Source organism: Camellia sinensis, chromosome 8, assembly GCF_055761805.1.
Source record: "Camellia sinensis isolate YWXY chromosome 8, ASM5576180v1, whole genome shotgun sequence".
Classification (NCBI taxonomy): Eukaryota; Viridiplantae; Streptophyta; class Magnoliopsida; order Ericales; family Theaceae; genus Camellia; species Camellia sinensis.
In genome coordinates this window covers 55,592,542-55,607,663 of record NC_138968.1, presented here as the reverse complement: position 1 = coordinate 55,607,663, position 15,122 = coordinate 55,592,542, and positions in this window count along the sequence as shown.

Below are 15,122 nucleotides of genomic sequence, written 5' to 3'. Positions count from 1 at the left end.
TACTCTATGACATATCCAATTGATTAGTTTTAGTTTGCCTAATCATCATGCATTGTCTACAACAATCAAAACTACCCTCCACCGGTAGCCCAAGCAATTATTTCTAAACAGATAATAAAAGCTCCAACAGATAAAATATCAATGTTTTCAAAAGTGAGCGATTAACAAATCTAACTCCACTATTCAACCATATAATGACGCAATTCCATTATTTCCAACTCAATTCCATATAACCACAATTTCCTTAAATTAATCATACCAATTAATTTATACAACCAATTAGGGTTTTCTACCCCATTTCTCAATATTGACCCAATGGTCTATATTTCAACAACCAACAACAATAACACCATTTTGAAACCCAAATACATATTATGAGCCCAAAATCACAAAATCCTCTTTAACACATTTTGAAACCCTAAGTCCCAAAATCACCCAACTACAACACTTTATCAAAACTACCAAGAATCTATGTCAAAGACCATAAGAGTGAGTAGGAATCCCTACCTCAAAAGATGAGACCCAAAGAAGAAGATGGTGAAAACGAAGTTGCTCAAAACCACGAGTTCCTTGGATCAAAAGATAACCCTCGACGATCAACAACCTTTTTGTAAAGACCAAAGGTAAGGAAAACACCCTAGCTAGATCAAAATCTAGAGAGAAGGCAGGGTTTTAGAGAGAGAGGCTCTCAAATGGCTTTTTCGGAAAAGTAAGAGAGAGAAAGGATGAGAAAAAATGATTTAAAACTGCCTCACAGCCAACTGATATACGACATTCCCGCTCGAGCGGAAAACACAACACTCGAGCGTCAAGAACAAAAACTAGGTCCGCTCGAGCGCAAAAGGATCCGCTCGAGCGCCAAGACACAAGAATAAAGTAAACCCGCTCGAGCGCGAGAAAACCCGCTCGAGCGTAGATTTACCCCTCCCAGAACTTACACCCAAAGGTACCTACCCGCTCGAGCGCCACCGTTCGAGCGCAAAGAAACCCGCTCGAGCGTAAAAATCACATCTGCAGAAGTTTTGCAGGGACACGAAATACTGGGAGTGTGCAATCCCCGCTCGAGCGCAAGAAGACTCGCTCGAGCGGACCTCCTAAAAACTGGGTAACAAGGAATTGAAACCAAGGCCTAACCAACCTGTAACAACCCTGCCCAAAACATCCTAAAACTCAATCAAGCGGAATTAAAGGACGACAACAAGATAGATATAACTATCATCATCACGGAACCGAGTCCGGAATACAACAGAACAGTAAAGGGACAACCGGGATTGTTATATTAGTCATTTGCATTTTTAGGAGCATGCATCTCTTCTAATTATTTTATCTTCTTTGGCTTGCCTTGGAGTACTAGGTGAGCAGTTTTATTTTAGCATATCGCATGCATGTAATTGTTGCCATATCCAGCATATCTATAAGGCTAGGTGCTTAATTGATATACCTGTTTGAATGACGATGGATAAAAGCCTTTTCACGTAAGTTGGGATAATTTGATTAATGTAAATATGAGCCCACTTTTTCAAGTAACACATATTGAAAACACTTTTCAAAACAAGCATGAAATCAAAGCATTCCAAATTTTTTGAATTGGTCTATACTTGTTTGTGTCACCTAGTAAAGAATAGCCTAATAATCGGAACAAGAGCATATAATGTAAATAAAAATCATGTCATGATTAATGGAAGCTGATCTTTGATTGAGTGAGTGAGGTGCTCAATCCATGACCTTTCCCTCTCATACTTAAGTTTTTAAGCTGAGACACTTTGGTGATGACGGATAAGTGGCCTTTGGTACGAGTCACGGGTTTCCTAAATTTCTCAAAAATATTTAGGTGGCGACTCTGAAATCTGGCAAAACAGTCCATTTTTGGCATTTTTGATTCAAAATCGATTTTTCAAAAGATTTGCCTTATTTGGATTCATTTATGTTTATCTATTTCACATTGCACTTATGAAATCAAATTCAGAACCACAGGAGTTCGAACTGTAGGGCTATCGTATCCGAAAGGAGCACGAAAAGCATGCTACAACTAATTATTTAAAGTAATTGAAGAGAATTAAAACAGTTTATAATGCTTACAAATCAATATATGTAGTTGATTTTAGCAATTGCAATTAGATGAATGTATCAAGACATCTGGCAATTAAAAAAAGGCAAAAGGGCATTTTCAAAATATAAATTTTATCGACCTAGGGCTTTGCATAATATAATTATGTCAATATTTGCTTCTATTCGTCCAAATTATTTTAACCTATCTATCCCAATATTTTTAATGTATCTATCCCCATATTTGAATATATCTGTCCAAATTATTTTAACCTATCTATTCTAATATTTTTAACATATCTGTCCCCGTATTTGAATATATATGTACAAATTATTTTAATTTATCTATTCCAATATTTGTAAGATATTTTTCAAATTATTTTAACTTATTTTCCCCATAATTTGAACAGACAGATACCTAAATTTGGATATATATATATATATATATATATATATGTACTTGTATTTGAAAGAGGAAAAGAAAAAAATTTGTTTATGTTGTTAAAACTTTAATATGCCATAACTTTGGGTTCTGTAGTCCGTTTCAGATGAATTTTTTTTCATTCCATGTATTTGTTCAAAAATTATCCTTTTGAAAATTTCGAAAGGGTTTTGAGTACTTAATTTTGTAAAATATGTTGTTTTCTTGTTTGATTATGGAAAAATCATTATATTTTCTTTATTATTATTAGGGTAAATTACACTAACCATTCCTGAGGTTTAGCATAATTACAAGGACCTCCCCTGTAATTTTAATAATAACACTATAAGAAATTGCACTTTTGGTGACTAAATTTTTAGTCGCCAAAAGTAAGATTTTAGTTGTCGAAAAACTTTCCCTACTAAATATTTTGGTCACCGGATTTGTCGCGGGAAGATTGTCGGGGAAGGTATTGGTGACTAAAAAATCTTTAGTCGCCAAAAGTCCTATAAATGGCGACTAATTTTTTAGTCGACAAAAGTAAATGTATTGGCGACAATATTCAAATTAGCAAGAGCGCCAATATTCATACGTTTCCCTTTAAAAAAAATTTCCTACCTTTAGCGACTAAATTCTGTTTTGTCAGCAAATGTAACTGATGGTTTATATTTTTCAACTAAAGTTTTGGTCGGCAGAGAGTAAGGCAACAAAATAAGCCTATCTTTTGGCAACTAAATTCTGTTTTGTCGGCAAATGTAATTGATGGTTTATATTTCCCGACTAAAGTTTTGGTGACAGAGAGTAAGCCAATAAAAAAAGCCTATCTTTTGGCGACTAAAATTTTTTGGTCGGAAAACGACTGTGTACGCCGACTAAAACCAGAATTAGTATCCTAAAACATAGACAAACGCTGACAAAAACTTTTCTAGTCACCCATTTACATTATTTTTTTGACCAAAATTTTTTTTAGTCGCCAATAACTACTATATGGCTACTAAAAAATTTTAGTAGCTAAAATGCAAAATATTGCCGACCAATAGAAAAATTAGTCGGTAAAGATCTGACTTTTGGATACTAAAAAAGTTTTAGTCACCAAATTTGGTCACCGAATGTGCAAATTGTTGTAGTGTAACACTAATTTCCCTTAATTTTGAAATTATTATAAAGATTCCCCCTACTATTAACTTTGTTCCAAACAATGTAAAAAATAACATTAAATGACTAAAATACCTTCACTCTATCTTTCTCTCTCTATTAACCCAACTACTCCAACATTGTCTAATCTAACCTACCAAATCCTAGAGAAAGAGAATTGGTGACCACTATCCAAGGGTATTGTCAGCTTCCATCTCCAAGTGAGCTTACAGTTAGATTTAAGGAATTATTACACATTTATAAATAAATAAAAATTATGTTTTTAATTATTAATATTTATAAAATTTACCATATGTTTATAATTATTTTTCAAAACCACTCCGAAAATGAAATTTCCCCTAAATTTAAAGGTTAGTATAACTAAACTTTTATATCCCTGTGCAAGGCTATTGAAAAAAAGAAAGAAAAAAAAAAAAAAAATCTCACAGGATTTGGAGATTTGGTCACCATAACTAAACTTTTAAATCTTATAAATTTTTTATTTTTATTTCTCTTTTTGTTTCCTAACACCTTTCAAGTTCAAAGCAATTCAAAACATAGAAATATATCTACGCACTATATAGGGAAAGTGAAGCATAACACTTTTTGTTTGGTTTAGTTTTCATAATTAATTTTCTAAAAATAATATACAAATAATTAAAAATTAATTTGGTGTAAAAAATTAAAATAAAAAAAATGCTCATCATTTTCACATGATTTTTTTCTTTATTGGGCATAGAATTAATTTTTAAATAACCAACATTCCTAGTACAAGGCAATTCAAAACATATACATATATATACACACACTATATAGGGATGGTGTGAATTATAGCACTCTTTGTTTAGTTTTCATAATCAATTTTTTAAAAAATTTATGAAAAAACTAAAAATTAATTTGGTGTAAAAAAATATTCATCATTTTCACATATTTTTTTTGGGTGCATGATTAATTTTTAAATATTTAAAAATATTCTTTTAGTGTTTATTTTTGTTAAATTAATAACTGATTTTCAAAAAAAAATTCAAAAAACATATTTTGAAAATGAAACTTAAGAGATTCATTTTATTTATATATATATATATATATAATGGAGCAACATTTGACTGATGTTTCTCTACTGTAATGATGGTAGTGTTTGGCTAGAAGTAGTGTTTTGTTGTAAGCTTGTTGGGTCTTTGGATGTAGAAGACAACCAAGGATATTATTTAAAGTTTTAAAACATGTGCCATCAGCATATTTTGACAGTGCTGGCAGAGGGCTAACAATGGGTCAAGATGTATAATAATTTTAAAAATAAGAAAGGTTATTGTTATTATTAAAATTACAAGGGAAGTCTCTACAATTATGCTAAATCTTACGGGAGGTAAGTGTAATTTACCATTATTATTATTATTATTTGAAATTTCATATTCAATATCAATTTGTTTGAAAGATCTCGAAAAAACGAATTCATAGATATCAATTTTGTTAAAAATCAATTTGTAAAATTTAAGTTATGGAATTTATAATAAAAAAAATTAGCACAAAATAAATATAATGGTAAATTTATCTAAGAAAAAATGCATATCCTTATAGTTTTAAGAATTTAGCATCTAGAGTGATTGCCAAATAAATTTAAAAATTAAATTTACGACTTGAGATCCTACATATTATATTGAGAGACGTAGACTTTACAATGTATTTGTCATGCTTACTTCACTAGTTTAGGTGGGACGTGCTAGGATGGCATAACCAAAGAGCAATATTAGGGATACTTTTGGAATGCAACATTTTATATGGGATCGTTTTTTGGTGTTTTTCCATGGGAATATTTTAATGGGACTTGAGTGGCACAACATTTTTACAGTTGCCTAAATTAGGCCTAACATGGTCTTATGCTTATCTTTCTCAAGGCGAGTGTGGTTTTCAAAATTTTCACGCATGGGATAATTATTGGTGGGTTTATAATTTTCAAATTTTAAACTGCTTGACACAATTGGACATATTCGATAAAGATCTATAGCAACTCTGGTTTAAACCTGACCTGCTTATTGTCTTGTATCCGGGTTTTCTTGCCTTGATAGTTATTCATGTCTTCTTCCATCTTCACTCCTTGTTGAGTTTGGTTATTGGAGTGCCTTGGTTGTGTTTGAAATAGGTTGGAAGTCCGTTTCGAAAGAGTTGATTGCTTAGAATTTTGCTTGTTCACTCGAGCGACGTTTCTTGTACTCGAGCGTCTTTTATAGTCTACAAACTATTGAGAGTTTGATATTTATGCTCGAGCAACGCTTTTTGTGCTCGAGCAAACTTTTGCAGGCCTGAACTACTAGAAGGGATGCATTGTGCGCTCGAGCATCCACTATTGTGCTCGAGCGGTGTCTTCGTTGTGTCTGGTCGCTCAAGTGAACACTCTTGCGCTCGAGCGATCTACGTGTATATCAGTTCGAAGAGGGTCACTTTCGAGTCATTTCTAATATCTCTCTCTCTCTCTAAAACTCTCCAAAACCTAGATCCACTTACTCTCTCTCTCTCGAAACCCTATCTAAAACTCAAATACATCTTGATCCCCTGGTTTCCACACCATAGCCCCTTTGATAAAAAGATAAAGCTCATCTAGAGCTTTGTTTTGATATGAGAAAGCTCTTGTTTTTCTTGGTTCTTATCTTTGAGGTAGGGATTACTTTGACTCTTTTTATGATTTTTAATTTAGTTATTTGTCTTTTAAAAAGGATATTGTGATTTGGGGGTTTTTAGTAAAAACCTAGGGTTTTGGTTTTGAGATTTAAAAGAGGGGTTTTTAAAATGGGTTCTTGTATATGATTGTGGCTTGGTAAAAATGATTGTGTTTTGATAAATTGTGGATTGTATCCATGGGAATTGAATTGTAAAGAAAAATGGATTTTGTAAAGAGGAAATGGAATTGATGTTGATTTTATGAAATTGAAACAATGATGAGGATGATGGTGGAGTTGGATATGAATTATCACTCTTACTTGGAAATATTGGAAAGTATATTTGTGTTGAAAATTAATTATCTATTTAGAGATATCTGTTTTGGGCTATCGGTGAAGGATAACTATGATTGTTGTAGAAATTGTATGAGAATTAGGTGAATTGAAACTATTTTCTCATCCATTTGCATTAAGCATTGTAATAAATTTAACACATTGAAACTGTTGTTGTTTTGAGAAAAATTAGTAAATACCTTGGTGAATCTGGGTAGAAGTGTAGTTGTGATATTATGTTGGCCTGTGTGTCCTTAGTGAAAGTCCAGAAACCCGCATGGTTAGATGTCGAGCCTTCCGGTTAATATCGGTAATAATAACAAATTGGTAGTGCTTGTAGCCTACTTGTAGACACGTCCTAGAGATTCCCAGTGTTGTATCCACTGCCCTGTTTTCTATTATAAATGAAATGAATTCAAAAATTTGAGATGTAAACTTAGCATTACATGATTTTGGAAAGAAATATAAAATGTTTTGGCGCGAGCATTGCATATGCATTCATCTTATAACTGTTGGAAAAATGGTTTAATATAGGCATATTTTTTAGCCCAAAATTGAGTGGGCCCCGAACATCTTTTGGCGCAGGTCCGAAGAAGTGAAGTGTTCCTTGCCACGTGGCAAGTCACACGGTGAAGACGGTACGTCAAAACCATTTATGAGTGAATGAGAAGTTAACGTCATTTTCGGGTCTAACATTAATTTTTTAGATAAAATTCATTTGAATTTTTTCAATAAAAATTATTGTGGGAATTTAATTTAATTCTAAATTCAAATTTTGGGTTTCTAAGTGGTTTCCTAAAGTTTGTAATTGTGGGAATTTAATTTAATTTTAAATTCAAATTTTGAGTTCCTAAGTGATTTCCTAAAATTTGTACATTTTCCTTTATTTATTAAACTATTCTAATAGTTTAATATGTATATATTCAAATAGTTTAACATATATATATATTCCTAATAGTTTAAATAATAAAGTTCAAACTGTTCCATGTGCAATGGCAGAATGTGTTTGAAACAGATTGCATCTGTTCAAATTCAATTCACACATGTTCACTTCCTCAAAGTACCTTTTCGGGTCAGATTTCTTGCCTATATATACCTACTAGTCCAGCAGTGTTCAGATCCGAGAAAAAATATTCAGTCTGAAATTTCTTTTTATTTGCTGTCCAAACTATTTTTGTTTGCATTTCTCTACATTCTAGTTTTAGAATTAAAATAAAGAGAGTATAAGAACACAAGGTTTTAGTTCGCCGTACAAATTTGTGTGGAGTGCTACTACAAGTTTGTGAAGATCATTGTATCCTGGGAGATAGATGCCACTCAACCGTAAGCACCGTAGCGGGGCGAATCTGTTTTAAGGACAGAGTGTCACACACTCGACTTGGCCTTTAATTATTGATTCGGTTTAACAAAATAATTTTTGTAAGTTTATTTTATTTTGTTTGAATTATTTTCAATTTATTTTATTTATACAGAAGATTGATCCAACAATCTTAAGACAGACCTGAATTTATTCTGTTTACAGAATTTTTTCGTTTGTTTCCTTTTCTCTTTCTTCTTTTAAGAAAATTATTTTCTGTAGATTAACAAAATAATATTCTGGTTGAAAAAACAAATAGTGATTATATGCTATTTGACAGATAGTAGTAATATACTATCTATTTTCTTTGACAACTAGTAGTACGATACTGGTGTCATTAACAATTCAGAATATATTTTTGTGGAATTTTTTTAGAAATTAATTTTGGGTTTTAGAAATTATTTTCTAAGTTTTCATTACTTAAAATTCTGTTTTAGTATTTTAATTATTGAAATGTTACAGAAATTAATTTTCTGTGTGAAATTAATTTGGTTAAATATAATTTTATTTTATTTCCAAATTAATTGAAAAATAAAAGTTATTTTCTTATTTCTTTTATTTTTACAGCATTTAATTTCCTGTGTGGAATTAATTTGGTTGAATAAAATTTTATTTTATTTCCAAATTAATTGAAAAATAAAATTTATTTTCTTATTTCTTTTATTTTACAGAATTTAATTTCCTGTGTGGAATTAATTTGGTTGAATAAAATTTTATTTTATTTCCAAATTAATTAGAAAATAAAAGTTACATTCTTGTTTCTTTTATTTTTACAGAATTTAATTCTGTGAATTTGGTTTAATTTTCTGTGTAGTGTAAATTCTAATTATAATTTTGTTTTATAAATTAGAATTGATGGCTACTGAAACTAATGCCCAAACAAGTACTACTGTGGTGGCTGCAATGATGCCAACCCCCTCTCCTGTTGTAACAATACCGGTAAATCACAATGAAAAGCCAGAGAAGTTCTCAGGAACTGATTTTAAAAGATGACAACAGAAAATGTTGTTCTATCTTACAACTCTGAACCTGGCTCGTTTCCTCCGTGAAGATGTTCCTATCCTGAAAGAGGATGAAACCGATCGGCAAGTGGTTGCTGCGGTTGATGCTTGGAAACATGCCGATTTCTTTTGCCGGAATTGCGTCTTGAATGGACTTGATAACACATTATACAACGTCTACAGTCCTATCAAGACAGCAAAGGAACTTTGGGAGTCTTTAGAGAAAAAGTACAAAACGGAAGATGCCGGCTCAAAGAAATTTATGGTTGGCAGATTCTTGGATTTTGTAATGGTTGATTCAAAAACTGTGATTAGCCAAGCTCAAGATTTCCAACTCATTCTGCATGACATTCACGCAAAAGGCATGTCTCTCAGTGAATCCTTCCAAGTTGCGGCCTTAGTTGAAAAATTACCAAAAGACTGGAAGGAATTCAAGAACTACCTCAAACACAAACGCAAAGAAATTTCTATGGATGAATTAATTATGCGTTTGAGGATTGAGGAGGACAACCGCAATTCTGAAAAGCGGGCTGGTAAGCATCCTATGGAGTCTAAGGCAAATGTGGTGGAACATGCTTCAAAAACCAAGAAACGAAAGTCTTCTGGAGAAGTTCATCACAAGGCTCTAAAGGGAGAGATAATAAAAAGTACAAGTTTAATGGCAAATGTTACATCTGTGACAAAGAGAGACATCAGGCCAAAGATTGTCGTAGCAAAGGCAAAAGCAAAAGAAGAACAAGCAAGAAGCCTGCTCAAGCCCATATGACCGAAGTGGACAATATTTCCAATGGTGTCGAAGACATCAATCTTTCTGCAGTTGTTTCCGAGGCAAATCTTGTCGGAAATTCTAAAGAATGGTGGGTGAACATTGGTGCTACTCGCCATATTCGTGCCGACAAAAAGATGTTCACATCTTATTCTACAGTGGACAATGGTGAACAACTTTTTATGGGCAACTCCTCAACTTCCAAAGTTGAAGGATAAGGAAAGATTGTACTCAAGATGACATCAGGAAAGGAACTCACTCTCAACAATGTGTTGCATGTACCGGACATTCGCAAGAATCTTGTTTCCGGATCTTTGTTGAGTAAGAATGGGTTTAGGCTAGTATTTGAGAGTGATAAATTTGTACTTACTAAAAATGGGATGTATGTAGGAAAATGTTACATGTCTGATAACCTTTTCAAGTTAAATGTAATGACCGTTGTACCCTTAGTTATTAATAATACTACATCTTCTTCTTACTTGCTTGAGTCTTCAAATTTATGGCATGGTAGACTAGGACATGTTAATTATGGATCTCTGCGTAGATTAATTAATATGGAATGTTTACCTAAATTTGACATTGATTCAAATCATAAATGTGAAATTTATGTTGAGGAAAAATTATCTAAAACTCCTTTTCATTCAATTGAAAGAAGTACGGAACCACTTGAATTAATTCATAGTGACATTTGTGATTTTAAATCAATTCAAACCAGAGGTAGGAAAAAGTATGTAATCACTTTTATAGATGACTATACTAGATATAGTTATGTTTATTTAATTTGAACCAATGATGAAGCTTTGGAAACTTTCATTCAATATAAGAATGAAGTTGAAAATCAACTTGGTAAGAAAATCAAGAAACTTAGAAGTGATAGTGGTGAATATGAATCACCTTTTGGTGAATTTTGTAAAGAACATGGAATAATTCATCAAACCACCGCTCCTTACTCACCTTAGCAAAATGGAATTGCTGAAAGGAAAAATAGGACTTTAAAAGAAATGATGAATGCCATGTTAATCAGTTCTGGATTACCTCAGAACTTGTGGGGGGAAGCAATACTTTCTGCTAAATATAATTTAAAATAAAGTACCCCGAAAGAAAATAAATCAAACACCTTATGAATTGTGGCATGGAAGAATACCATCCTACGAATACTTAAAAGTGTGGGGGTGTTTGGCTAAAGTGGTTATTCCTAGTCCTAAAAAGACTAAGATAGGTCCTAAGACCATTGATTGCATTTTCATTGGTTATGCTAAGAATAGTAGTGCATATCGGTTTTTGATTCATAAATCAGAACATACTGAAATGCATGTAAATACTATTATTGAGTCAAGGAATGCATCATTCTTTGAACATGTATTTCCAAATAAGACTGGACAGGAAATTAGTAACAATAAAAGATCTTATGATGCTATTACTAGTCAGGATCAAGAAAATGATCAAGAACAAGAGTTAGATCAAAATGAGGAAGAGGAACCTAAGCGTAGTAAACGTGTTAGAACCTCAAAATCTTTTGGTCCAGATTTCCTAACATTGTTGTTAGAAAGTGAGTTTTTAACTTTTAAAGAGGCTATGTCCAATCCTGAAACTCCTTTATGGAAAGAAGCTGTCAACAGTGAAGTTGAATCTATCTTGCAAAATCACATTTGGGAATTGGTGGATTTGCCACCAGGTTGTAAACCTCTTGGGTACAAGTGGATTTTCAAAAGAAAATTGAAAGCGGATGGATCAATTGACAAATACAAAGCAAGACTTGTGGTCAAAGGATTTAGACAAAAAGAAGGTCTTGATTACTTTGACACATATTCACCGGTTACTAGAATAACATCCATTAGAATGCTAATTGCCATTGCATCTCTATGCAATCTAGAAATTCATCAAATGGATGTGAAAACCGCTTTCTTAAATGGTGAGTTGAATGAAGAAATTTACATGGAACAACCAGAAGATTTTTCTATTCCAGGAAAAGAAAAGAAAGTGTGTAAATTGGTTAAATCATTATATGGTTTAAAACAAGCGCCAAAGCAATGGCATAAGAAATTTGACAAGGCAATGATCTCAAATGGATTTAAAATTAATGAGTGTGACAAATGTGTTTATATTAAAAACACTGACAAATGTTATGTCATTGTATGTCTTTATGTAGATGATATGCTCATCATAGGTAGTAATAATGACATGATTAAAACTACTAAGAAAATGTTGAATAAACATTTTGACATGAACGACATGGGCATTGCTGATGTAATTCTTGGTATGAAAATTACCAAAACATCAGAAGGATATGCTTTGTCACAATCTCATTACATTGAGAAAATACTTGACAAATTTAGCAAAGATGATGATTATCTTGCTAGAACACCTGTAGATGTTAATTTGTATCTTTCTAAGAATGTACAGGAAAGTATTTCTCAATTAGAGTACGCTCAAATTATTGGAAGCTTAATGTACTTGATGAACTGCACTCGCCCGGATATAGCTTATGCAGTAAGTAAATTAAGTAGGTATACGAGTAATCCGAGAGTAGAACACTGGAAAGTAATTATAAGGGTTCTAAGATATCTCCGATTTACTCATAATATTGGGCTGAATTATACTAGATATCCAGCAGTACTTGAAGGATACTGTGATGCAAATTGGATATCGAATACTAGAGACTTGAAGTCCACCAATGGGTATGTCTTTACTCTTGGTGGGGCGGCTGTATCTTGGAAATCTTCCAAACAAACTTGCATTGCTAGGTCTACTATGGAATCAGAATTCATAGCTTTAGACAAAGCAGGGGAAGAGGCAGAATGGCTTCGCCATTTCCTTGAAGATATTCCAATTTGGCCAAAACTGATGCCTGCTATATACATACATTGTGATAGTCAATCAGCAATTGGTAGAGCACAGAGTCATATGTATAACGGTAAGTCACGACACATTCGTCGTCGACATAACACCGTAAGACAACTACTCTCTAATGGAATTATTTCCATAGAATATGTTAAGTCTAAAGACAACATAGCGGATCCACTAACCAAAGGGTTAGCAAGAGAGTTAGTTGAGAATTCATCGAGGGAAATGGGACTTAAGCCTATTAAATAAGAGTTAGCACAATGGCAACCCAACCTAGTTGATTGGAGATCCCAAGATCTAGGTTCAAAAGGACAACCGAGTTGTGATTGACTCAAAAGGATCACTGGGGAGTCAAACTCCTACCCATTTCTATGATGAAATAGTGATGACTACAGCGTTTGAGGTTAGGTAAAATTTTAATGATTCTTATATCTAGGTAAACCTAGTGGAGTATGGCAGGATACTCTTCATAAGCATCACTTATGTGAGTGTGAACTGGGCCGGTTCTGTGAGATTTGTAAAGGGCTACAATTCTCTAGAGCACTTATGAAGGCCAGGTTGTTCAGGGCCAAAATGAACACAATAGTGAGAACTAAACTATGTCTGGGAATATACTGTGTGAGTTCTATTGTCTTGGTTTACACAAACGGCTGAACAGTTCAAGAACGTTCACTGGTTAGCTAGTAAATCTGATAGTGTCTCACAAGGGAAGGTTCAAAGTCAAAAGCTACCTATCCTTTGCAGAATATTTCCAATTTCTGTACTCTCTGTATTTAGATCATATTGTTGCATTTTCTCTCCATCAAATTCCATTCATGTGGGGGATTGTTGGAAAAATGGTTTAATATAGGCATATTTTTTAGCCCAACATTGAGTGGGCCCCGAACATCTTTTGGGGCGGGTCCAAAGAGGTGAAGTGTTCCTTACCACGTGGCAAGTCACACGGTGAAGACGGTACGTCAAAACCATTTATGAGTGAATGGGAAGTTAACGTCGTTTTCGGGTCTAACATTAATTTTTTAGATAAAATTCATTTGAATTTTTTCAATAAAAATTATTGTGGAAATTTAATTTAATTCTAAATTCAAATTTTGGGTTCCTAAGTGGTTTCCTAAAGTTTGTAATTGTGGGAATTTAATTTAATTCTAAATTCAAATTTTGGGTTCCCAAGTGATTTCCTAAAATTTGTACCTCTTCCTTTATTTATTAAACTTTTCGAATAGTTTAATATATATATATATATATTCCTAATAGTTTAAATAATAAAGTTCAAACTGTTCCATGTGCAACGGCTACTTTTCAAATTGTTTGGAAAGAAAACTATTCCATGTGCAACGACATAATGTGTTTGAAACAGATTGCATCTGTTCAAATTCAATTCACACCTGTTCACTTCCTCAAAGTACCTTTTCGGGTCAGATTTCTTGCCTATATATACCTACTATTCCAGCAGTGTTCAGATCTGAGAAAAAATATTCAGTCTGAAATTTCTTTCTATTTGCTGTCCAAACTATTTTTGTTTGCATTTCTCTACATTCTAGTTTTAGAATTAAAATAAAGAGAGTATAAGAACACAAGGTTTTAGTTCGCCGTACAAATTTGTGTGGAGTGCTACTACAAGTTTGTGAAGATCATTGTATCCTGGGAGATAGACGTCACTCAACCGTAAGCACCGTAGCGGGGCGAATCTGTCTTAAGGACAGAGTGTCACACACTCAACTTGGTCTTTAATTATTGATTCGGTTCAACAAAATAATTTCTGTTAGTTTATTTTATTTTGTTTGAATTATTTTCAGTTTATTTTATTTACACAGAAGATTGATCCAACAATAACTCTGTTAAGATTCATACACTGTGTTAGAGTATATTTACTGGGCTTTGGCTCCCCCTATGTAGAAAACCATTTTTAGGTGCTGATAATATGCTTCTGCCAAGACAATAGCTTGGGAGGACTAGGAGCCAAGAGCTTCTATTTTTTTTGTTTTTTGTTTTTTGTTGTGTTTATTTTGAACAAGCCTAGGGCTTTATTTTTATTGAGTTTAAACTCATTTTTATTGTAACCAAGCACCGTCTTTGAAAGTTATAGCCAATAGGGCATTATTATATTTGTTTAACTCTATTTAAAATCTTTTGCAATGACACATGCTATAAATTCAGGATTATGACTTATGAATGTATTATTGCATGTGTTACACTTTTGTAAAGAGATGAAATCTTATATTGGAAGAACATTGTATCCAGGGATATGTTATTATTTAATATTTGTCATGGAATGATCTTATTATAATTATTTTGAGGTGTTACAAGATCGATATTGATCAAGGGCAATCAAGTTTGACAACAAGTGATTAGAGTTGATCGAGAGCAATCTAATTCAATCAACAATGAAAAGCTAGTTACAATTTGATGCAAATTGGATTTTACATGCAGGCAGAGTTGATTAGAGATCATTTTATTTCAATTAATGACGGACATATGATTGACAACCAATATAAGTTTATGGAAAGTGTTGTGACAGGTAAAACTGTTATTAAATGTTAGACAAGTATGTAAGCGAAGCATATGG